General features: G+C 40.1%; 1 protein-coding gene across 5 annotated transcripts in view; it reads right to left on the bottom strand.

The window, feature by feature from the left end:
* Window positions 1-24677, bottom strand: part of adarb1b (adenosine deaminase RNA specific B1b) — a 229103-nt gene that overhangs the window by 132959 nt on the left and 71467 nt on the right. For all 5 annotated transcript variants that reach the window (XM_041806676.1, XM_041806675.1, XM_041806680.1 and 2 more), the window contains one exon: window positions 8934-9014. The gene's annotated coding sequence lies outside the window, so the exon portion shown is untranslated. The remainder of the gene's footprint in view (window positions 1-8933; window positions 9015-24677) is intronic.

The raw sequence follows: 24677 nt of genomic DNA, 5'->3' as shown, positions 1-24677 counted from the left end.
CATATGGTGCTGCAGCATCTGAAGACAGAGGGGCCAAGTGCATCAACATAATTCAGTAAAGACATAATGCATGATTTATTTTAAGATATTTTTGAATGCTGATGTGTATTTTCAAATTAGACTGCATGGCTGCGCTCAACAGAAAAGAGGCCAAATCTGCAGCTTTCCAAAAGAAACATGAGAGAGAAATGATTTATGAGGATCAGAATCTGATAAAAATCGACTGACTTTGGAGCAGAAGCCAAATTAAAGCATTCAAGTCTCACAATATGAAAATAAATGCTTTCACTTCTAACATGACCACTGGAACTGTGTGTTTTTGTTGGTTTTTTTTTTTTTTTTTTTTTTGCTTTCTTAGATCTGTTCAGACCACCTTCCTAACCCACCTTACAAGCTGGACTGAGTATGGACCTCACACAGACTTTGAGAAAACCTATTTTCGGATGATTTTTAGAAATGCTTAAACTCCTGGAGCAGAGAAATGTTATTTTACATGCAAGGTGGACGATGAAGACCACACTTGGTTTTGTTTGTAATGTGGGAGCCTTAAAAATACATGACCATCTGTTACATTAAACCAGTTCCAGGAAGGTCTGGGCCTCTTTCAAGTGGCTCTGAAACTATGTTGGCATAACAGGTTATTACTTATTGCTGTTATTTTACTTGCAGAAAAATAAAAATATTCTTAATTCAGAAACTTCCCTCAAAACATTGTGCAACATAGCTGTATGTACACCCAAAGGATGTAAGCAGCCTAAATGATTAAACCTTGACACCCTCCCTAGTTGGCACCAAAGTTCCTTTTAGCAAAACTAATAATTGATATTTTTCACCAACTCAAAAATGTTGGATTTAAAGAGCTGCGAACACCAGCGAGGGTTGTAGCTATGGTTATAACATGGTTAAGACATATGTCTTTCAGTTTCAGTTACATTTTAGTCATTTCTGTCCTTTTCAGTTTTAGTCTAGTTTTAGTTGATGAAAACTAATAAAAAAAACATTTTAGTCTAGTTTTAGTCCATAAAAAGCCCTCGCACTTAAGTCTTTACTTTTAGTCCAAGCATTTATTTTCTTGCCTAAATCTGGTACAAATTTATGCAAGTGTGTTCTTTGCACCCTGCCACACCTGGGGTCCCTGCTCTCTACAGCTGAGAAGCAGAACTGATAAAGCTGTATTATTTTTGACAGATTTACCCACAGTGGATAAATATCCTGGATTTTGAATGTCTGACGAAAACTACGTTACATTTTTGTCTCATTTTAGCCATCTTGATGAAAACTAAACATACTTTTTGTTAGTTTAAGTCATCACAGATCTATTTTTGTTAGTCTTGTTTTTGTCATGAAAAAAGGCTGTCAACTAACATTTTGAATCATAGTTTTAGTCGACAAAATTGGTGTTAAACGCTTCTGCACCATAAGTGTAGTTATCCAGTGAGTTGGTCACATCCTGCCTATGGTAGGGGATGATCTAAAATAAGGAGGGAGAGTGGACTAGGCCTGGGCAATACAGCCTAAAAATCATATCATGGTATTTTTCTTGCCTTTGACGGTAACGGTATTATATCGCGGTAACACAAAATTTAAAAAAGATAATCCTTTTCAATCCAAGTCTCTCTAGTTTACTTCTGTCTAACTGCGATCCAAGTTTCACATTTCATCTCTGTCCTGATGATGTGTGTTAAGCTGCTAATGACCTGAACACGTTTCCTGGTGAAGGCGTTCACAATAAAAGTGTTTCAGAAAAATAACAGCCACGGACTTTTATTGTGAAGAGCTTGACGGAAGTAGTGTGTTTAGCATTGCATTAGCTTAGCTTGTACCGGCGAGTGTTTGCAGCTGGTTTACAGCTGCTTTTCTGACCTCATTTAACATCGCAGCCTGGATCTTTGATTCGCTGTGGACTTAGAAAAGAAAGTCAAAAGTTAAAATAGACCTTTAAACGGTTGTTTAAGCCGTTGTAAGAGGAAGAGCTGCAGCGCTTGTGTTAAAGCCCCAGGCAGACTGACAGAGACGGCTCACTTTGAGAGGAAAGAACACATGTTTTTGCCTGCCAACCGTGCTTAGTTTCAACGGCAAGAGCAGATGACATTCGCTTGCAGTTGCAGGTGACTGGACTCAGCCTGAGCTGTCCGTCACAAATAACTCATTCCGCGAGCTGTGGGAGAGGATATGCCTTGCGCGTGCATCACAGCACAACGTAGGCATTTAAACCGGTGATTACGGTGTTGCAGAAATCCATTATGTGGCAAACATTTTATTGGTGATGGTATAAATACTGGTATATTGCCCACCTCTAGTGTGGACCATCAGCACAGGGTGTGTTCTAGCTTTATATCTGTCTCTTTCCTCTATTGTTGCTGTAAGACACCTGCCAGAGTTGTTCAATGCGAGGTGGCAGTCTTTCATTAGCATGAGTAGTTTTTGCATTCTGGAGTAGATACCTCAAATGTATTTATTTTGGATTATATACACTTGGAAAAAGTGCTAAATCTAACACTGTAGGAGATGAACAGATAATTTTGCAGTGTACCTCTTGTTCAGTCTTAACACAGTGTTAGATTAACACTCATAAGAGTGGACACAAATTCAGTGTTATTAGTGTTAGATTTAACAAATTTAAGGGTGATTTGATGAATGCTCTGTCTTTTACATTCATCACAGGCATAGTTAGCTGCTGTCCTCGTTTACTATCAGTGAAGCCAGTTGGTGGATCTAACTCTTGCCAAAGTCAAGAACAAAATGACTTTTACACCAAGAAAAGCTTTCAGTGTGTTTTTTTGTTCTGCTTATAATAACAAAATGTTGTCTAGTTTTTATAAAACTTACCAGCTTGCAGTATAAGTAAACCCTGCCTGCATGGTCTTGTTTTTCTCAAATGACACTGTTTGGCCAGGTCATTCTCAGATCGAGCACAAAGATTGGAGATTAAAGCTCTGAAGATGGATGAGCCCATTGACAGACATGGATTCTGGCCAATCCATTGGCTTTGCAAGGTTAGACATTCAAATGAGGGTTGAGCTCATAATTATGAGTGTTAAAGTCTTGGTGAAGACCTGCGTAAGACATTTTTACTCTTTAGGCTGCGATCAAAAAGCAAAGGAGGTAGAGCTGGCAGAATATCCATCACTCCCTACACTACAAGTCGTGGACAAAAACAACAGCGAAGAAATTACCACTGCTAGTCACTGAGTGTTAACACTGACCTTTGGCCACAATTTCCAGACATTCTTTATCGTGGGAACAAAATAAAGCCAAAGTGTCTCAGCTTTAAAAAGAAATACAGCTCATCCAAGATCTCACAATTGAGCAAAATAGCTTTGGTTGTCACATAGCCCAGTTTGCCAAATCATTCACAAAACAGTGGTCACTTTACTGAAGCAAGGCGTTCACCGTGTTCTACCTCTGAGCATTTCACATTGATTGCAAAAATCATTGGCAAAAATCCAAAAAATGATGAAGCAGAGGGCAATATCACCCCTTACTGATGATTATTTCATTCCTTTAATCATTTCCGGAGGCTGGAACGCAATAAATGATTCAGAGATGTTGGGGGCTTTTTTTAATGATCCTTCACTAATGTGGGGCAGTCCAAAAGCTCTGCTATCAAAATTCTAACAGAGCGGCCATATTGCTGTCCGGAGGGGTAGCCGCTGCTTTAAATATATAAGCTGAGGATATCTTTGGTGCAGTACTTTAAAAGGCCCTGATGTGGAAAGCTTGAAGTGAAGTGAGAGAATTAGATTAGGCTAAATTCTTTTTGCAGTACCCTTGGCTGCTTGAGATTTAGCTGAAACCCTCACCATACATTTATAAAACGTGCATGTATACGGTATGTGTCTGAAAGACTGAAAGGCGAGTTTCTGACTTGTCCGGTCACATGGCAGTCTGCAGTCTAATACATAATGCAGCTCATTTTAAGACACCGTGACGCCATGACACAGAACGATGAATTCAGTCCCATCTGTGGGACCAAAGGTCATCCTTCCAGCAATTTCCATTTTACTGTGTGGAAAAAACAACCTTGTGTCTACGACAGTTAGGAAATATTGCTGGCCTACTTCCTAGCAGTGTAAAGATTAAATCATAGGAAGCAGCCCCTTTGTAGCAGCAACAGGAGAAAAATGATTAAATAAGGTGTGTTGTATTGCGCTCAGTCACAGCCTCCATCACTCAGAGATGACCTGACACTGTATCATGTTCCACTGCATCATTGTAAGCCGTGACTAAATATACTGAGTGCTTTACAATGGATTTATGCAGAGGGTGCTCGCCATGATGACACGATTTTTTAAGTGATTGGAGAGCCCTTTAGCACTTTTATATTCAAATGTAAAATCGTCTGGCCTCTTCTTTAAACATGTGTTGCTCTCGTGTTCCACTAAAAAGCTACAAAAATAAATTAAAACACTACAAGCATTATGAAGTCAGTGAATTGTAAACAAAAATATGCAACTGGAGTGCCACAGGCAGCAACACACTGTGGCTGGATGAGTCTTGCCAACCCTGCGCTAAATATTCATTAAATTAATGGAGGTGAGGAGGAAGCGGGAGGGCAGAGTGCCACGGGTTGTGTTTCGAACCGCACAGGCTACAGGAATGTTGCTGTCATAAACACACACAAATGTCAGCTACCAGACTGGAACATTCGCTAAAATATTCAGCATTACAACTAATGGAAATTAACAGCAGGTCTGGATGGCGTGACTGCATACATAGGCCTGTTTTGCAATTTTAACCAAGTAAGCAAACAAATATGTGCTTACATTGCTAAATGTGTGTGTGTGACTGAGGCTGATGCAGGAGCTTGTCATGCAGTGTGCAGGTAAAGAATGTGACCCTCATTTGAGGGTGAAAGAACCAGGCCAAGCTGAAGTCATTTTTTAATACCTCTCTATATTTTTTTACCCTAAGAGGAAGAAATAAAGTCTTTACAAAGACAGCACGGTGCCATCACCTGAGCGCCAACGAGCACAGCCCCCATGTAGCAACCTGCGGTGATCAGAATCTTCTCAACACTGCCCTCCTTATTTACCTGACAGCTCCTTCCCTCCAGCAGCCAGCAGGAAAGTGGAGACTATTTAAGAGAAGTCCAAGCAGGGCGCTAAACGTCGCCTCTTGTCAGTAACAACACCAGTGTCTGAGCTGTCTTTGGCTCTCGAACAACAATAACTGCTCTGTGCCAGTTTAAATAGTGGAGGAAAAAAACATGCTAAGAAGCATGCGAGGGATTTAGTATTGCACTTCCATCAAAGTGAGGTAAAAACAGGATAAAATACAAGAAAAAAAGGAAAAGTTGGCACAGAAGAACCCAGTGTGTTTTCGGGGATTGCCCTTTGCTCGTGCAAAAAAAACCCCACTAAATCCTGGGGTTGTTTGACGTAAAATAAAACTAGCAAAAGTAAAATAAAGTATGTTCAAATGAAATAGATATCTGTTTTGATTTTAGTCCTAGATTACTAATAATTTGAATTGTATATTAGGTTAACTTTGGCATATCGTCTTTAACTTATCTGACTGCAACAAATACATACCAAAACTTAACCAATTTAACTCCAAGCAGGGGACAGTCCCACTTTTTAACAGCTTTTCTCCCTCTTTAGCACATAATCTATATTTTTAAAAGACTACAGTGTGTAAAGGCAAATTCAAAAAAGGGCATCCCACACAGATCAGCTGTAGACCCTATTTTGTTTACAGTTCATATGAATATTGTTGTTCCCCTCTCAACAGACTGTAATTTTTTTCTTTCTGCAGGTGAAATCATCTAACACTGATGATCTGAGTCTACACAGCAGGCTATAGAGACACTGCAATGTGCTTTTAACAGTTTTCAGAATGTGTGTATTTTTCTTTAAATTGTTCCAAACGCAAACATAACCACATCCATGATCTTCTACAAAGCTAAAGTTGTGAATTTTAACAGCCTTCAACTGTCCACACTCAGTAGTAGCACTACTGAATGGGCATCAGTATATAAACACTTTGGTATCTGGCTTGATGAATCCTTAGCATTCAAAGCAGCATGTCAGAAATCTTACTGGTACACTTTGCCAGAAATTTAGGTTTCTGTACAGATACAAATCAAATTTTTCTCCTGACAGAAGGAAAAAAACAGTTTAGTTGAAGCTATTTTTCTGTCATGATTGTGGTGATACTGTCTATTGACATGCTGCTGATTTCACACTCAAATCTCTAGGCTGTTTATCAATCTGTTCTTAGGTTCATTATAAAGGTTGACAGTTTTTCAGGATTGTATGGGAGTAACTCCACTATCTGATCACGTGATTAAATTGGAGCAGGAAAAGGAGGATCCACCATGTGGATGTGGTTAGGTTTGATTTTGGCAGAAAATGGACAGAGACGCTGCATATTGACCACACTTGGTAGCCATTTTTCTTGTAGTTTTCTCTCAGTGAGCCAATACTGCAACTAGGGGTGTAAAGATAAAATACAATTTATGTATTCATACCGTATCCACTGGGTACCAGCCTTTGGGTACGGTACAGACGTGTACCGAATGGATACATGTTGAACGAAGCTCAAACCAGAGAACAACTCACTTTCACACTGTCCTAGCAACCACACAACCACAGCAAACGACAGCAACAGCCTGAATATTCCCAGATTAAAGTGTCCTGTTTAGGAACACTTAGTTTTCCACTAAAGTACAACAGTGGATAAAGACAACAACAGCAACGCTGACATTATTCAGCAGGTGTGTTGCTGACAGCATGTTGTCCAGCAGATCAATCAAAGCATTTGAAAAAGCAACACTCAAACAAGAACGTCACTGGAGAAACAACAAAAAGCCTCACCAGCTGGTTATGAATTTCCCATGATTTAAGATCTTTTTATTATAACAGTGGTGCTCTGGTTTTGTGAATCACATTAATTCAAACACAGTACCTTCAACTGTCAGCCTCAGAGGAGGGGGAGTGGGGACTCCATCATGTCTGCCGATGTGTCATAGGTAAAGTTATCCTAAGATTTCACATGGCTCTAACCTCTTTATTCGCCAAGATGGGCTGTAAAAAGTTCTCCCAAACTTTGTAGTAGGTCCCATTGGTTAAAAAAGTAATCCAGTGCTGAAGTCCGTGTTGAAATCAGCAGGATAAACGCTAATTAGCATACTTAACAAGCTAACTTACGGTTGTATGATGATGTGTTCAAGTTGCCTGGGCATTGTCAGTGTTTAAAGAATGGGTATAAATACGTCACTATATCAATTAAAATAACATAGTAATTCAAAAATGTATTTATTAGTATTTTGATTAATTGAAGACCTTTTGGAAAGAGGTTGCAGCATTGTTAATAATTTAAATGTGATTTATTCAGCCTATTTGTTTTGATACAATTTAATACAATTTAAAAAAATATATAAATTCTGTTATTTATTCGCTTTAATTACCGTACCAAAAACGTACCGAACCATGACTTTAAAACCGAGATACGTACTGAACCGAATTTCTTCCATATCGTTTCACTCCTAACTGCAACATAAGTCAAAGTTACCTGTGTGATCAAACACATCAGTGGATGGCTACATACCTTTGCTGAATCAGTTATGTCTACAGACAAAGACTTAGGCCCATTGACTCTGTCACCTTCATTACACAGCAGTAAAGTCAACTAGTTAACCAGTTGACAAGTCTAAGCAGCTCCTATTGAAAAGACTCCTCAATTTAAAAAACAAGTGACTGAAGGACATTTGTGGATGGGACTGTGGATCTGTACCTCACATATACTACATCCACATCACTGCAATGCTGTTAGCTAGCAGGATGGTGAGATCAGATGGTGATAAAAGTGCTAAACAGCTGAAAAGAAACTGCACAGAGTAGACTTTGCTGAACACAACATAAACTGTCCTGCAGGAAGACCGTTTGAACTTTTCTCCCCTCTTGGAGACTCCCCAAAAACTAACTGGGACCTATATTCCAAATTTTCCAGTCTTTACATGACGCACAACCCTGCCTTTCAAACCCTAAAATCACATTTTGCAACAACTGCCTACATTTTAAATTTTCATCACCATGACATCATCACAGTTATTGTTTTAAAAGCTCTTCCAGGGCCACTGAGGATATTATACAACCATTTTCTCAGGCTGAGTAGTACTCTGAGCGATGAATAAAGTGATATTCATCTTGGGTGAATGAGTCACCACAAGAGGACAGGACAAAGGGACACGGGTACATACTGCATTTCCTGTATCACAATGTATTTTCAGGCCCTGCAATTGAGCATCCTTACACAACAGAGCATGGGTTTTAAGATTCAATCTAACAGGGGTAAGTGGAGGAGACAGGCAGAGAGAGAGAGACAAAAAGAGATGGATGCAAGAAGAGTCCAGGATCCCCTGATATTTGAGCCAATCTAAAAATAGACACACTGGAGCAGAGATGTGAATCAAGTGTACAGCTCAAAGTCTTCAGAGAACAGAGAGAAAAAAAAAAAACCTGCCTGTTTTCACCTCTATGTAAAGGTGAACTCCAGGTGTGATGTGAGCTGGCATCAGGTGCATGTATAGGTTTACAACACTGTGTTTGAAGTCTGTCTGGTACTGAATATGAACCCTCTTCATTTCTGAATGATACGTAATGCAACTCCTCATTTGGCTATCACTCGCTAGAGTAACTCGAGGGCTGATGGAGACACATAACCGGGACACTGCAACTTAAGACACAATGCTGAATTCATTTACCATAAGATATTACTGACTTTCAGTCTCCAACTCTGAAAACAACAGGAAATCACCTCCTTAAATGTCATGGAATAATCCATCTAGCATTCTCACTTGTGGTTTTTCCTGTTTGGCACCTATGTTTCCCTTGTTGGATGATAAAAATTAACATTCTTTACTCTAAAGGTCTACCATGCCTGTAAGTTACATTGTGTATGACTTCTGGGTGAAATTTCAGAGCTCTTACCGTGCAGATCCACTGAGCAATCAGGAGCAGAGATGTGTTATTTTCTGATCTTTAGCAGTCCACAAATGGCACTCACTGCGCCTGCAGAAACAAAAATACATAATTAATATATGTATGACGTGCCATGTGATATACGTATTCAGGTCTAAATTCCATGGTATAAGGTCATTTTCTGATTATGTGAAGTATAGTCTTGATACGCAAGCTGAACCTCAGCAATAAGAAGCCTTCCAGCAGTCTTCTGTTGCCTGTATTCTATCACTCCACTGTCGTTAAGCGGCGCCTCACACTTCTTCGAAGAAGCTCAGCTCAAAGAAGTTAGCCTTCAGGGTTTTCCTGACAGTGCCTCCTCTCTGTTGGCGTGCTTTGTGCTAGAGGGCTGAACAAGAGTGTGTCACTCTGTGAGCAGACAAGACGTGAAGAACCCAAATGACCCTTCTTTCTACAGAGTCAGTGATCAGCTTTTTAGATGGTGGCTAAACCTGATTGGTAGTGAGATGCAGAACGGATCCAGTTTTTAAAAAAATTCACATATAAAGGGTGGGCGATCATTGACATAGTTTTTAAGAACCATTTATTTGAATATTGATGGTTGAGGGGCCCAGATGGCCCAGTAAGCAGCTGGCCCAGGTTCAAATTCAGCCCACGGCTCCTTTCCAGCATTTCTCTTCCCCACTCTTTTTTCTGACTCCATCCACTGTCCTCTGCTCAATAAAGGCATAAAAGCCCAAAAGAAAGAAAAAAAAAAGTTGATGGCTGATGGACAATCAAATGGAGCATCACAATATCAGAATGTTAACTTTTGATATAATACTAGCTAAATTCAAACTATATTGATACCTCTTTTAATACAGTACCAACAGAAATGATGTCCTGTATAACCAAAACTACCTAATTTTTTATTATTTCTTATTTCAATCAGAATCAGCTTTATTGGCCAACTATGCTTACACAACAAGTAATTTGACTCCAATTAGCTTTGCTGTCAATGTCCATGAATTAAAAAAAAGAATAATACATACAAATGAAACAGTATAAAATTGAGATTCAAATATGTTCAGGCTCTTGTTAAGTATTTCCACTAGTATACATAAATCTTTGTACATTAATGTTATGGTTGCAAAGTGTGCAGAGGATACAAGAAAGCTGAAAAGACATGACTTAAAGCAAAAAATATGCAGGATGTGGGTAGATAAGGTAGATAAAGTCATTTAAGATGCAAATATTCACATGAGGTGAGACATTTTGCAACATGTATACGGTCTACCTAAAAAACCCTACAGTATATTCTCTGGATTATCATTAAAGCCAGGAAAGTTTTAGGAACCTGAGGACATCACTGTCTCTCTCGCTCTCTGCTCTGTATCTTTATCTGTCTGCAATGGCATTAACATTAATGTGTGCATGTTTAAGGTATGTTAAAGCAGTGGTTCTACACTGCTGGGTTGGGACCCAGAGTGATGATCGCGGAGCCCTTTTCAGTGGGTCATGGACGTGTTACAAAAAAGCAAAAGTAACTCGAAAAAGTCCATGAAACCTGTTTAAAACATGCTTTTCCTGTCTCTTTGATTTGTCAAATAGTTTGTACTCTCTGAGGTCCAAACTGTATTTTTCATTAAATAAATCCAACTGGTCAGGAAAAATCTGAAATTTAAGTTGCAATTCACCACTGAGGAGTTAATGGTAGGCCCTCAGGTTCGACCAGTTGAGAACCACTGCACTAAAGAGACTTAATAAAAACCTTTTAGTGGACTGGTTACTAAACAGTTAGTGAGGAAAGAGGCTGTGATTGGGGTGGAGAGGCCAGCTTCAGGCAGAAAGGAGCACATCTTCAGCACAAGTCAGACAAAATCCTGAATCTTCCTCCACTTCTGTGCAGAAGTGTTGATGTGTTTCTAACTTCTTTAGAGCGTAGACGCTGTAAAACAATCAGGAAATAACATCTTCACTCTGTATGACGGTTCTGTTTCAGCAACAGGAAACTGGCATTCACTCTCATTTGATCGCCCATCTCTCTCTCTCCACTTATGGCATCTTTCAGTTGAAAATATGTTTTTACGTCAAAACTTAAGTAGTGTAGACATTATCAAACACGAAAAAACAGATTTAGTATTGTTTAAAGCATATCCTTTTAAAAAAGTATCAAAGTACTGAAAATGCTGACAACCTTACAATCAAAGCAGCAGGTTAAATCACCTTTGAATGATTGAATTATTGCTTTTTCATTTTCATTTAACCTTTAATTAAGCAAAAACACCTTATTGTGATAAAAAGTGACTTATCATTTCTTTTTCCCACTTTTTTGATACAGTAAAAACAAACATCTGTACTGCACTTAGGTCAGAACATAATATCACCAAGGGAGGTTATATAAACCTGCTCTCAGAATGATCTGCCCTGGTGTGTATCTCTTTAAAGGCAAAAGGACACACTTCTCTTCCAATAGGGTGCCTACCTATCTTCAACCCTAATTCCAAAAAAGTTGGGGCACTGTGTAAAATGTAGATTAAAACAGAATGCAATGTTGGCAAGTTTCAAACATTCCTCAACATAAAATTGCCAGGACATTGAATATTCCACTATCTACAGTGCATAGTATCACCAAAAAATTCAGAGAATCTGGAGGTCAATATTGGATGCTCGGGTTCGCTGGGCCTTCAGGCAGCACTGCATTAAAAACAGACTAGAGTTAGTTCTGAAAATCACTTCATGAGCTCAGGAAAACATCCAGAAATCACTGTCTGTTAACACAGTTGCCATCCAAAAAGTTAAAGCTGTATCATGTAGAAAAGAAGCCACATGTGAACACGATCCAGAAACGCTGCTAACTTCTCTGGGCTAAAGCTCATTTAAAATGGACTGAGGCAAAGTGGAAAACTGTTCTGTGGTCAGATGAATCAAAATTTGAAATTCTTTTGAAACCATTGACGCGGTGTCCTGCAGACTGAGGAGGAGAGAAACCACCAGCAGTTCAAAAGCCTGCATCTCTGATGGGATGAGGTTGCATTAGTGCCCATGGTGCGGGCAGCTTACACATCTGGAAAGGCGCTATCAATAATGAAAAGTACATAGAGGTTTCAGAGAAACATATGCTCCCATCCAGACAACATCTGGATCAGCCATCAGGAAAGACTTCCTGCATATTTCAGCAGGATAACGTTTAACCACACACCACATCCATCACAACAGCATCCCTTCAAAATAGATGAGTCCGGGTGCTGAACTGGCCTGTCTACCTTCCAGACCTTTCATCAATAGAAAACAATTGGTGCATCATCAAGTCCTACATCAGAAAAGAAAGGGACAGCATTCCTCTCACAAAACTCCAACACCTGGTCTCCTCACTTCCCAGATGTTAACAGACTGCTGTTAAAAGAGGAGGGGATGCTACACAATGGTTATCATAAGATAAGATTAGCGAACGATAAAATTATTCTGAAATCCCAGTTGTATGGTCTATGGGTGGAGATACCAGGTGAGGGACAGGTGTTGTAATGACTCAATGTGATGTCACAGTTAGCACAGATTCTGCTACAGCTTTATGTGTATCACAAACAGTGGCCGATCTTAGCTTATTTCAAATTTTGGGGAGTTTATAGAAACTTCTGATACCCAAATACATGCAAAATAGTAAAGAGGTGTATTTTCATGACATTTTCACATTTTTCTGGCCAAAACAGGCGAAGCATAGTTAATAAAGGTGCTTAAGGAAATGATGTCTACGCTAACAAGCATAATATGTGAAAAACAATGCATTAAAAAGGGAAGATGCAAGTAATTGTCTAAACAGAATACAATCAAAGAAATATCATTCATAGAATCCACAGCCAAATGTCATTGAACTTCCTTTATAACACATCCAATGAGATCAGCCCACAAAGTTTCAGGTCTTTTTTGGAAGTCATCCAAAGTACAGGGAGTAGCAAACTTTAACATCTTTTTCCCTTGGGAGGTCCTGACCTTTGGTGCAGACAGTAAAAAAAGATCCTGAGACTGAAGATTATAAGTTCATGTAGTTTTCTGGCTGATGTAGGTCAGAAGGTATAAAGGGTATAGACTGAGAATAGCCCTTGTAATAAGATTATGCCAGTATTTTAGTCTGCCTTTTGCAGCTTTAAATAGAAATTGTGGCTCCTTTCCCTCTTGTTACTCCATCTCTCTCTTCCTTGTTTCTCTCTCCATAATTTCTGTCTCTATCCACTGTGCTGTCTCCCAAATGAAAGCATAAAAAGCCCCCTAAACAATCTAAAAAAGAATGATCTTCCTTGACGTCCAAAGTAAAAGAGCCAATTTACTTTAAACTGTACAGCTGAAACTGCGACCTTAGTCACGCACAGGGTGTATGACATGTTAAAAGGAGCTGACACAAATTTACGAGGGGATGCTGCACACGCCACCCGCAGCCTCAATGAAGAGAAACCAGGCCAAGATCTCCATAGGCTGTTTGTAGGATGTCACATATGACCACAGCATACAAAGACACCTCTAGCAAACACCCTCCTGAGCCCGCTCTGAGCAACATGACTTCAACCAGCACCCACCGCATCAATACTACAACACAGCGGCGCCGCAAACATAGCACCAGTAAATGGCCAAGACTTCAAAAGAAGAGGTGGTGGAAAAGAGTCCCATTGTCAAATCCCATTAGTGACAGTCATACCATAGTTACAGGCACTAGGATATGGGGCCAGCAAACCATGGAGGTGACAGTTGGAAGGTTTAGGATAGGCTCAACTTGATTCAGAAGCTTCCAGATGAAAAATCAAGCTACCTGTTACTCACTGCCAAATCGATGAAACACAGAGGAAAGAGCAGAATACACAAGTCATTATAGTATCATTAGCACAGCGATATCACTTTTAATGAGCCTGTGCACAAAGTGAATGTCTTATCTCCTTGCTGATTTTTCCTGTAGATGTGTATGAGGTGTTTGCTGTAAAAATCTCATCTTCATTTCAAATGCTTAGCATGCACCTCACAAGGAATCTTGGGGGTGTTCATTTTTAAAAAGGCTTTTACCGCAGCTTACTGTTAATCTCCTGGTCTTGACACCTAACCTGCAGCAGTGAAGTCAAGTGTACAAATTAACTACATAAAAATAATGAGTCTTCAAATTGATGGTCTGGTTTGCTTTTGTAGGACACATAGCAGCATCAGAGTTAATTTGAGTCTGTTTTATGCAGCATAAACTCCTCACAGGAGCTCTGAATAAAAAAAAAACATGCATGAGCAGTGGAAGAGCATGTAATGGTATACATATACATATGAAGCACAACTCTACATGTACTGAGCTTTAAAAAAGTATGTTCATGTTGCAGCCTGATGCTAAACTCATTTAATTAGGGCCAAAGTATCAAGGGTGCTAATGAAATTGGTGGGGTTCGTCATTATTATGTTTTTTTAATCACATCCTGGCCTTTTGGGGCCCTTAACATGTTCTGAAACGAAAGAAAATTGGCACACATATGTGGGCTCTGAAAAATGCAAGGCTGGTACAGGTTTCACAGATGGCCCTCGGGATGTGCCCCAATAGCACCACCTTCAGTTACGAAATTTGGTGTGGGGATTTGGCTCAGCGAGCTCTACAAAAAAGTCTGCTGGAGCAAATCTCTAACTCCAACAGAAAATCCACCATTTTGAATAAATTTGCCAAAAATGAGGTGTTTTGGCCTGTTTCACGGGTCGTACTTGATTGTCATAGTCTATTTTATTTCCTCACTGATCTACAGTCAGTACCCCATAATGGCAAGTGAAAAAGAATCTGAGAATCTTTGCAAGTCCTCTCAAGCTCAGTCAGGTTGGATGGGGCCGTTTGTGGACAGTTACTGACAGGTCTCTCTAGAGATGTTCGATGGAGTCTCTGGCTGGGCCACTCTAGGACATTCACAGTGTCGTCCCTCAGCTGCTCCTGTGTTGTCTTGGCTGTATGGTTAGGGGCATTGTCACGTTAGAAGGTGAACCATTAGCCTAGTCTAGTTCTGAGCACTGCAGAATATATCTGTACTTTGCTGCTTTCAGGTTTGCCTCAATCAGTCTCCCAGTAACTGCTGCTGAAATAAAACACCCCCACAGCATGATGCTGCCACCACCATGCTGGGATGCTAGGATGGTATTGGGCAAGTGACAACTGGTGCCTGGTTTCCTCTCGACATAACATTTAGAACTGAGGCCAAACAGTTCAGTCTTGGTTTTACCAGACCAGAGAATCATGTTTCTCACAGTCTGAATCCTTGGTGTATTCTTTTGGCAACTTCAAGAGGTCTTATGTGTGTTCTGCACTGAGGAGAGGCTTCAGTCCAGCCAATCTGCCATAAAACCAATTTGGTGAAGGGCTGCAGTGATTTGCCCTCCCGGAACTTTGTCCAATTTCCACACAGGATCTCTGGAACTCAGTCAGATCAACCATCAAGCTCTGGGTCACCTTTCTCATTAAAACCCATCTACCCTGATTGCCGAGTGTGGCTGGGTGAACAGCCCTTGGAAGGGCCTGGTTGTGCCAAATTTCTTCCATTGGGACATTCAGTGCAGCAGAACTTTTTGTGTAGCTTTGGACTCCAATCAAGGTGTAGAAACATCTCAGCAACAATTAAGAGAAATGGGAGGAGCCTAAGCTAGATTTCAAGTGTTGTTGCAAAGGGAATGAATACTTATTGCAATGTGATATTTCAGTTTTTTAATTTTTTTACACATTTGCCAAAATTTCTACAATTTTCTCTTTGTCTTAACGGGGTAGTGAGTGTAGATTAATCAGAGAAAATGGATTTACACATTTTTTACATGAAGCTGCAACATAACAAAATGCTAAAAATTAAAGGAGGTCTGAATACTTTTTGAATGCACCGTGTACAATCAAACAAAATGGTTTTCGGGCCACACCAAACAGACTGTATACAGAAATGTCCTGCGGGATCAAATGAAAAAGTTACATTAATTGTGTATCTATTTTCATGAAATGATGCTTTGCAGCCAATGAAAAGGCCCCCTGCTGTCAATCAGAGATGCCAACATTGTAAAGAGTGACCAGGCTTTATACACTGACAAAACAAACCCCTTCTCAAAAGACTGATCTTGTCCGTTTAAAATCCGGCTTGTGGATTGAGGGTTGCAGACCATATGGTATCTGCATGGACATATGGGCAACGTGGCTGGAGAATACGCAGTCTACCACACCCTCCAGTGTCCTGTGGATATGAGTGTGTGTTAGTGTGTGTCTTTATTATCTGTATTCAACACATCCACCAAGGTGCTTCTATGTGTCTCTAAACTGCCACAAGGATATCTTTCACAGGAGTCACCTTCCACAAAGTTTTCCTCGATTTACATATGTCTCTGTGCAACATGTGCATTTACACGCTACTTATTATGCATATATGGCTGCATGTGTCAAAACCAAGAGCAGTAAAGGTGACCAGAAACATTTTACATACTGCAGTGCTGTCTGTTACACACAGCTTAGGTTGCATCAGGCAAAAGCTAAATGTCTGCATAATGTGGGTCAGTTGTGCAGTTTCATAACTGGATACATTCTTATAAATCATAAATTTAAACACCTCCCCTGCACTTAGCTTCATGTTATGCCAACTGAATAAGAAGCTGAAATCAAACACCCCCATTTCTGCTCTTCATGTTGACCATTATATATCCATGCCACATCTGGCTCAAGTATCACAGCTGATGTAATGTTGATATAACAGAATTTTTCATGCACAGCCTTGGAAGGACTGTAAATTCAATAAGCGAGGCAATGTCCTTGAGATGGCTTTGCTGCATTCACTTGCTATAGAAATGTATTCATTTAATCAACACTTTCCAGCTCTGTGGCATGATATAAGAATCTAGCAGGAATGTTTAGCAAGCAAAGGACAAGGTAATGAAATTGGAGCAAAATATGAAAGGTTGTTTTTGCTTTATAAAGAGAAGATATGTTGCATAAATCAGCACTGAGTTTCGATGACTCACCTTATGCTTTCTCTCTTTTGCGTTGTGTGACAGGGCAATGCAACAAAAAAGGAGGCAGGCTATGTTAACACTTTTACAGCCTTTCTCTCAGGGCGCTACAGCTAATTTAGCAGGAGCGAAATACATCAGTTTGACTTTAAGAACATTCACAGCCGCCGTTTCTCTCTGCTGTGGGGATTCTGTCTTGCCTCCTCTGCTAACTATCAGGAGCAGAAGAACAGGAGCGCGAGGGCTCGCAGTGACAGCCGAGGTTGAAGGTTGCTCGCTTTGGAGCTATGAGAATGTCTGGAGCGAAACACAACTCCATAACAAAATGAAATCACATTATAATGCTGCATCGAGACGCGTTATTTTGCTGAAATGATGGGGTGTAACTTGTAGTCACAGAGTTGACCCTCATTTCCCCCCGGCAGTAGCAAGGAATTGGCATTATGTGCTTCATCCTGACAGTTGTTTCCAGTCTGATGGTACAAAAATCCTCAGCAGCTGCAAGTCTTGTTAAATCCAGGTCCTGATTCAGAGGTTTTTGCACAGATGCTGCATTCTTTTTAACTACCTCTGCAGATCCACGTGAGCAGTCAAACACCGTGGCAGATGTCAATCGAGATGCTTTAAAGACAACAACTGGTAAGCAATTTCATGTTAATGAAGCAGGAACAAACAGCTTAGGTTTGCTGATTCTTAAATGAGCCTTGCACGTCATGTTGCTTCTTCATCTGAGAAACCTGAAGACAAAACTGTTCTGGAGCGCAGACTGCTGTTAATGGAGCCTGCCTCGAGCTAATCCGAACCTTAAATAGTGCAATTAACCCCGTTTCCAGGGAGGGAGAAAAAGTTCACTCACATTTCAGACATCAAATTTTTCCCAGAGGCAAAAACCCAAAACAGTGCTCCACGATATGCTTTTCCTCCTCTCTGTTAGTTAATGAGGGATGCTTTAGCTACAAATAAGAAAACAAGACTGCAATTTTAGCTCACTAATAGGTTCATTGGGGCAAAAATCTTTGGATCAACATTCTCATTCCAGGCTCTCTCCTCTCCAGTTGTTTCCTCCTATTTTAAGTTGCATATTTGCAGAAAAGTTTGCAGCCTAAACTGATAAAAATGCAGTCAATGTTGGACAATTCTCTAGTGACTTTCTATCTGACAGTAAAGTTCAGTGAACAGAGACTTCTCCCAGTGGCATTATCTTTAACCCATGCATGTACATACAGCAATACTTATTTTATAAAGTTGTATAAAGTTTTGTATATATCTTTTTCAGCAAACTCACGGTGAATCCTAGAAATCTAAATATATACAGCATTAGTTGGGAACTTAGCATGTCAAAAATAAATGGAATGCTAAAGAAAGTGCAGATCAGGAGAAATCAAGAAATCTGTCATGGCCTTATTTTTTTTTTCTCAAGCTAGCAGGTGACTCATGGTGCAAAGTCAGAAAAAATGCAGCTTCTAGCTGGAATTACTGTTGACTAGCAGTGATAGTTTCAGGTAAACTGTGAAGGGCTTAACTTTAGGGGTACCAGTCCTAATAACAATGCCACCTCAGATAACAACAATCTTCTGCCAAGATTTATTTTGCTAGTCATAGATGCACAGATGCGAGCTATTTCTGTAATATCATGCATTGTGCAAAGTGAGAAAACTGCACTGTTTGTATGTACGTGCACGCTCCTGCAGTCTACCTTTTCCGTTTTCAACATGTGCACACACAGGCTGGGGCCTCAGCATAGAATTTACAAATATTCTGGTAAAACATCACTATGGAAGTGTGTGATTTAAAAGACTGAGCGGTGGTCAGACATGTCACTTTACAGACTGATCCTAATAATTAGTAGAAATAAACATGTTGAATGTCAAACACAGTAAATTTCACTGATCCCTCAAAGAAACAGCGTCAGACGCCCACACTTCCAAAATGTGACTTACTGACCAGTAAAAAGCCAGTATTGATTCTATGGGTGTAACAGTTACACTCTATGCATGCCACTTTATTTGCCAAGCTGATGTCCATAAACCCGGCGACATCAGCTGATATTACTGCTTGGTGTGTGCAAATGATTCCCTTTTTCTTGAGTGAACTTATTTGAAGAAAACATGGGCCTTAAAGAGCTCCTAGGAGGAACTTTCAGTTTGTATCAACTTTGGCGCCCCCTTGGCCGGATTTTTCTTGACAGAAAAATGTTATCCCACTTTTTATACACCTGATCAAGGCACAGATAACCTAGTGGTTAGGTCACACCCACTGTACACAGACGGCCCAGGTTTAAATCTGAACCAAACACCCCCATTCTCTCATTCCTGTTTTCAGTTTTTTTCCACTGTCCTCCACTATCAATAAAGCCATGAAAAAAAAGAAACATGCATTATATAGACAAAAAATGTTGGGCCACCTGAGCCTTACACTTCCACTTACAGGGATTGCAATGGCATTGTTCTCAAATACATGTACTTTAATATGGAGTTGGTCCTCATTTTGCACCTTTAACAGCCTCCACTCTTCATAGAAGGCTTTCCACAAGATTCTGGACCATTCCTGTGGGAAAGTGTGCCCATTCATTCTGTAGAGCATTTATGAGGTCAGGCGCTGATGCTGGACTGGTCATCCCAAAGGTGCTCGATGAGGTTGAGGTCAGGGTTCTGAGCAGGCCAATCAAGTTCTTCCACATCAAACTCATTGAAACATGTCTTTATAGTCCTTGCTTTGTGCACTCAGGCACAGTCATGTTGGAATAGAAAAGGGCCATCCCCAAACTGTTACCACAAAGCTGGGAGCAAAGCATTGTCCAAAATGTCTTGGTATGTTGAAGCATTAAGATTCCTTTCATTGGAGATAAGGGGCCTAGTCTAGACCATAAAAAACAGCCACATACTGTTACCCATCCTCCACCAAACTTCACAGTTGGTACACTTGAGTCAGGCCACTTTGTGGCTGAGTTGCTGCTGTTCCTAAATACTTCCACTTTCTAATATCACTGACAGTTGACAGTGGAATGTGTAGTCAGGAGTGTCTGGTTTACTTTTAATGTCATACAGAAACATCAGTATGAATCTCAGCCTACTTTCTAAGCAGCTCAAAACTAAATATTTGTTTTATTCAGAATATTACTTTCCAGTTACACTTTCTATGCTTTCAGTTCTCAGTGAAAGATGCTGACTTTAACTTCCTCCTACAATCAATAAGCTGCAGGCTACATAAAAACTGTATCTACACTGACCTTATCTTTGATTTATTTCATAGAGAGTGAGCCATATTTCTGCAGGTAGAAATGACAGGCCAGATGATGCTGTGATAGTTATGGATGAGTGCAATAAACTTCAGAACGCTTAAGCATCATTATGCAGATGGTGTAACAGCTGATGGCTTTTTGAGCCTTTTGGCTGCCAAAAAAAGCTTCGCTTTACAAACTGAAGTCAGGGATTAGGATGGAAGTCACATACTGGGGGAATGACTCATTCACACTTACTCAAAACACTGCTGTCAAGGTATCTTTTGAGGAATTAAGAAGTATAGTCGATCTGACAAAGCTCAGAGGCCAGTAGCAAAGAGCTCTAAAGTGGCTGTGTAAATATGAGCTGTACAGGCGGCGTTAAAAATAGACCTGCACTGTCTTCAAACCTTTTCTAGTAAATAAAGTTTGTTTAAAAAGTGAAACATAGATGACCTTTGTAGTAAAGGCGTGTGATCAAAGCTTTTCTGTGAATGTCAAATATAACATGAATGCAATACTGATGCAACCCTTGTTAGAAGTTTGATCTGTCAACCGAGTCATAATGAATGACAACAAAAAGCCAAGCACCAAGCCACCTATTTTTTCCTTGCTTTCTTCCCCCAAAAGTGAACCTTTCTCAGATTAAAGTCAAAGACTGATATGAAACTCTGACGCATGTTTGAGACACTTGTTCTGTCTGTGCATTAGCAACAAAAACAAATGCAGATATCATTCCAATGCCTGTTCCTTTGTCCTCTCTGCCCACATATGTTCCTTTTCCCAACGCATCTACTTTTCTTGCTTGCTCAAAAAAATGTTTTGACTCTTTGACACCTCTGTTGACAGCTTCGTGCATCGTGCCAGAGCACAAGGCAGTGAAAGAAACACTCCAGCCTAACCCCCACAAGGAGCCCCTGCAGGTTCACTTTCAGCTGATCCCTGACTTAATGCCAAAAGAAGCCAGAAGACAGTATTTTGGGAAAGTGTCAAAAGGAAGGCGGGATGATAAATCATTTTAGCATTACCACTGCTAATAAGGACCAAGCTGGAATCATCTAAAAGCAGTTATTTATTGATATGAAAGTGGAACCTACAGTGTAATAGCAGCTATTTTAAGCTGAATATGACCTTGTTTTATTTCTTCATTTAAATAACGCCCACGCTAAGTTCAATGTACATGATTTTCCTGCTTTTGCAATGCAAGGTCAAATATTACTTAGAGAGCTAGTAGTGCAACTGGTAGAAAACACAAGTATGTCTTCCGGCAATAAAGAGAATGTATAATAAGTTTCATGACACACACCTCCATTTCAAAATAGTTGGGGCGCTGTGTAAAATGAAACCAAAACCGGAATGCAATGATTTGCATATCTCATAAACTCATATTTTATTCCCAAAAGAACAAAAACAACATATCAGATGCAGAAGCTGAAACATTTTGACATTTCATGAAAAATATTGATGGCACAGCTCAAACAAGTTGGGACAGAGCCATGTTTACCATCGTGTAGCATCCCCCCTTCTTTTAACGACAGACTGTAGACATCTGGAAAATGAGGAGACCAGTTATGGGAGTATTGGGAGAGGAATGTTGTCCCATTCTTGTTTGATGTAGGATTCTAGCTGCTCAACAGTGCTAGGTTCTTTTGGTTTGAGTTTTTGTTTTAATGTGTGCCAAATTGGAGAAAGGTCTGGACTGCAGGCAGGCCAGTTCAGCCAGATACACACTTTGATGTGTCATGTGGTTTAGAATCGTCTTGCTGGCATGCAAGGCCTTCCATGAAAGAAACATTGCCTGGATGTGAGCATATGTTGTTGTAAAACCTCGATATACTTTTCAGTATTGATAGTGCCTTTCAAAGATGTGTAAGCTGCCCATGCCATGAGTTATAATGCAACACCATACCAGCAGAGATGCAGGCTGGATGGTCCCTCTCCACAAGACATGGCGTCAATAGTTTCCAAAAAGGATTTCAAAAAATGTGATTCATCCGACCACAGAACAGTTTTCCATTTTGGCCCAAGCATTTTAAATGACTTTTGGCCTAGAGAAGAGAGCAGTGCTTTTGGATCGTGTTCACATATGGCTTTTTCCTCGCATTTGTAGAAGGCACCTTGAAATGTGTTGCCAAACAGTGGTTTCTGGAAGTGTTTCTGAGCCCAAGCAGTGATTCCCAATATAGAATCATGTCTGTTTTTAATGCAGTACCAAACATGCGCAGATCACAAGCATCCAATAATGCCCTTCAGCTTTAAGATTTCTCCAGATCCTCTGACTCTTTTGATGATATTGTTTACTGTGTTTCCCAAACTTTTTCTCTGGTGACCAGCTTTTACAAGATCCAAGCCATCCTGGCCGAACAACTTAGCTTCCCTCGGGCCTTCTAGGCTGTTTGATCTTGGTCAATACATTTCTTTTTAATTGGCGAAGAATCAGTAGCTGTGACTATAGCTCTTTTGCCATGTGGTGGCTGGTAGAGCTTTTCTTTGAGTTTTATTGTGGTGGAGAGGGTGAGTGTCATAGGGTAGAGCCCCCATGTGGCTATAATGTCTACAGCAGACATAAATATCGTAGCAAAGAATTTCTGACAACTCACTGCCAACTCCCCAAAATAATCTCCTGCAACTCAACTATGTATCCCGACCCAAACTTTGGGAATCAGTGCTGACCATGTAAACATGGCCAAGGACTTGCCCTCGTTCCATCTCTTTGTCTGTTTCTAGCCAGATTGAATGTCAGTGCAAGACGACATCTCCAACATGTTGGCCACTCTTTTTGGGCTTGAAAAAGTAATGTCAATGAAAGTGACATCACTGAGACTATGTGCATGTTTTATATTAGCTATGGTCTTTACACCCCTACTTTTACTATAGTTAGACTTCATTCAAGAACGTATCATCATCCTGTAATTCCATCTATACATAGGGGGTAATTACACCAAGCTGCACACCTGAAATTAAGAGCAACTCTTAACATCACTGCAAAAGGCTCAGTGTTGGTCCTCAGAGGAAAATAAAGACTCTTCAGAAACAACCGTTACCCCATCAAGAGAAATTACATCTAAGAGCCACTTTAAATAACTTGATCTGACACAAGCTACACATACTGTACACTCACACATACACGCACCCACAAATACTCATCAGGCTGATCTACCCTTAGGCACTGGTCCACAGTATAGATTATGAGTCACAACCACTCATTAGCAGGGGGACTAAACAGAGCGGCTGCATTAAAAGAGGTCATTCCTGGTTGACTGACTCCATCACATACATTGTGATCCCAAGGTGTCACCACGGGCGACACAGTGACTGTGTCTGTGCGTGTGTGCACGTGTTTGGAACTGTTAACTACTAATGGCATTGACAAGAGCCGTGTATTTTGCTTGAAGCCAAGGCCATAACGTGCAAAAAATATAGTAGTGTCAGTGGTTGGATATGTGCAGTGTTTTTACCCCTCAGTGTTCATTCAGAGTCTGCAGACACAGGGCTTTTTATTTGTTACAACTGTGCCAAAGTGAACGCAACATAGAGCAGCGCCTAGGCATGGATATGTACACAAAGACACAACTTAATACAAAAAACTGAAACTGTACAAGGGCAGAATGATTTGCAAAAATAATCTAATTGCAATTTTTTTCCAGAATATTGCGATTAAATATGCATTTATTCTTGGGTTAACCCTTTACCTACTGAGCCGGCGCCAGTGCTGTGTTTTACATGTCCAGAATATTATTACCATAACTCTGTCAAAGTTTGTCCGATTTGAAAAATTCCAACGGTGTTGGAAAGCTGAGAATTGTGGGCATGCGCACATATATGGTCCATTACAGTACTCGCAACCAAATAATGTGGGCATTCATAACAATACACCAGAAGTTTGGAGAGACAGCTACGCAGATTCTCAACACCGTAACTCCTCGAAAGTTTGCTCAATTTAAAAAATCCCAACACTGACAGAGAGCTGAGAATCCGTGCTTTCCAGCAATATATGATGTGTGGTACATATATTACAATAATGTCGAAAGGCACCGCGAAACTGGCAGCTTTGGCAGAAGACGAGTGAGAAAGGAGAGTGAAGGAAGAGAGTTAAAGGAGAGCGAGTGAGAGTGGTGTTTTTTTTTTTTTTTTTTTTTCAAAAAATAGCATTAGATAGTGGCATTTGTGCGTGTCTGTGTTTTATTACACACATTTATAATGTCGGGAAGACCATCAAGAACGGTAAAACAGCCGCTACAGTTCATAGAGGAGGACAGCGAGTTGGAGGATGCATCTTCTCAAAGATTTTGCATCCATTTGGTCGGATATCAAAGCCTTGTAAAAAAAAAAAAAAAGGATTTTTCAGTTATCCTGGATAGGAAAAAATGTCTTTACAAGCCAAATGGGAATCACTTGCTGAGATTTTGACAGAAAGAATTAGCCATAAAGGAAACATCAAGATATCAACAGGAATATGACTGAACATACATCTTACTGTCATTCAAATTGATCTACATAACTTCAAAGCAATCGACCTTACAGTTTGGGAAATATTTGGGTATTTCAATCTGCATTTCTTGCCATTAGTAGATAAA

Source organism: Cheilinus undulatus, linkage group 15, assembly GCF_018320785.1.
Source record: "Cheilinus undulatus linkage group 15, ASM1832078v1, whole genome shotgun sequence".
Classification (NCBI taxonomy): Eukaryota; Metazoa; Chordata; class Actinopteri; order Labriformes; family Labridae; genus Cheilinus; species Cheilinus undulatus.
This window is presented reverse-complemented; position numbering and strand designations above follow the sequence as displayed.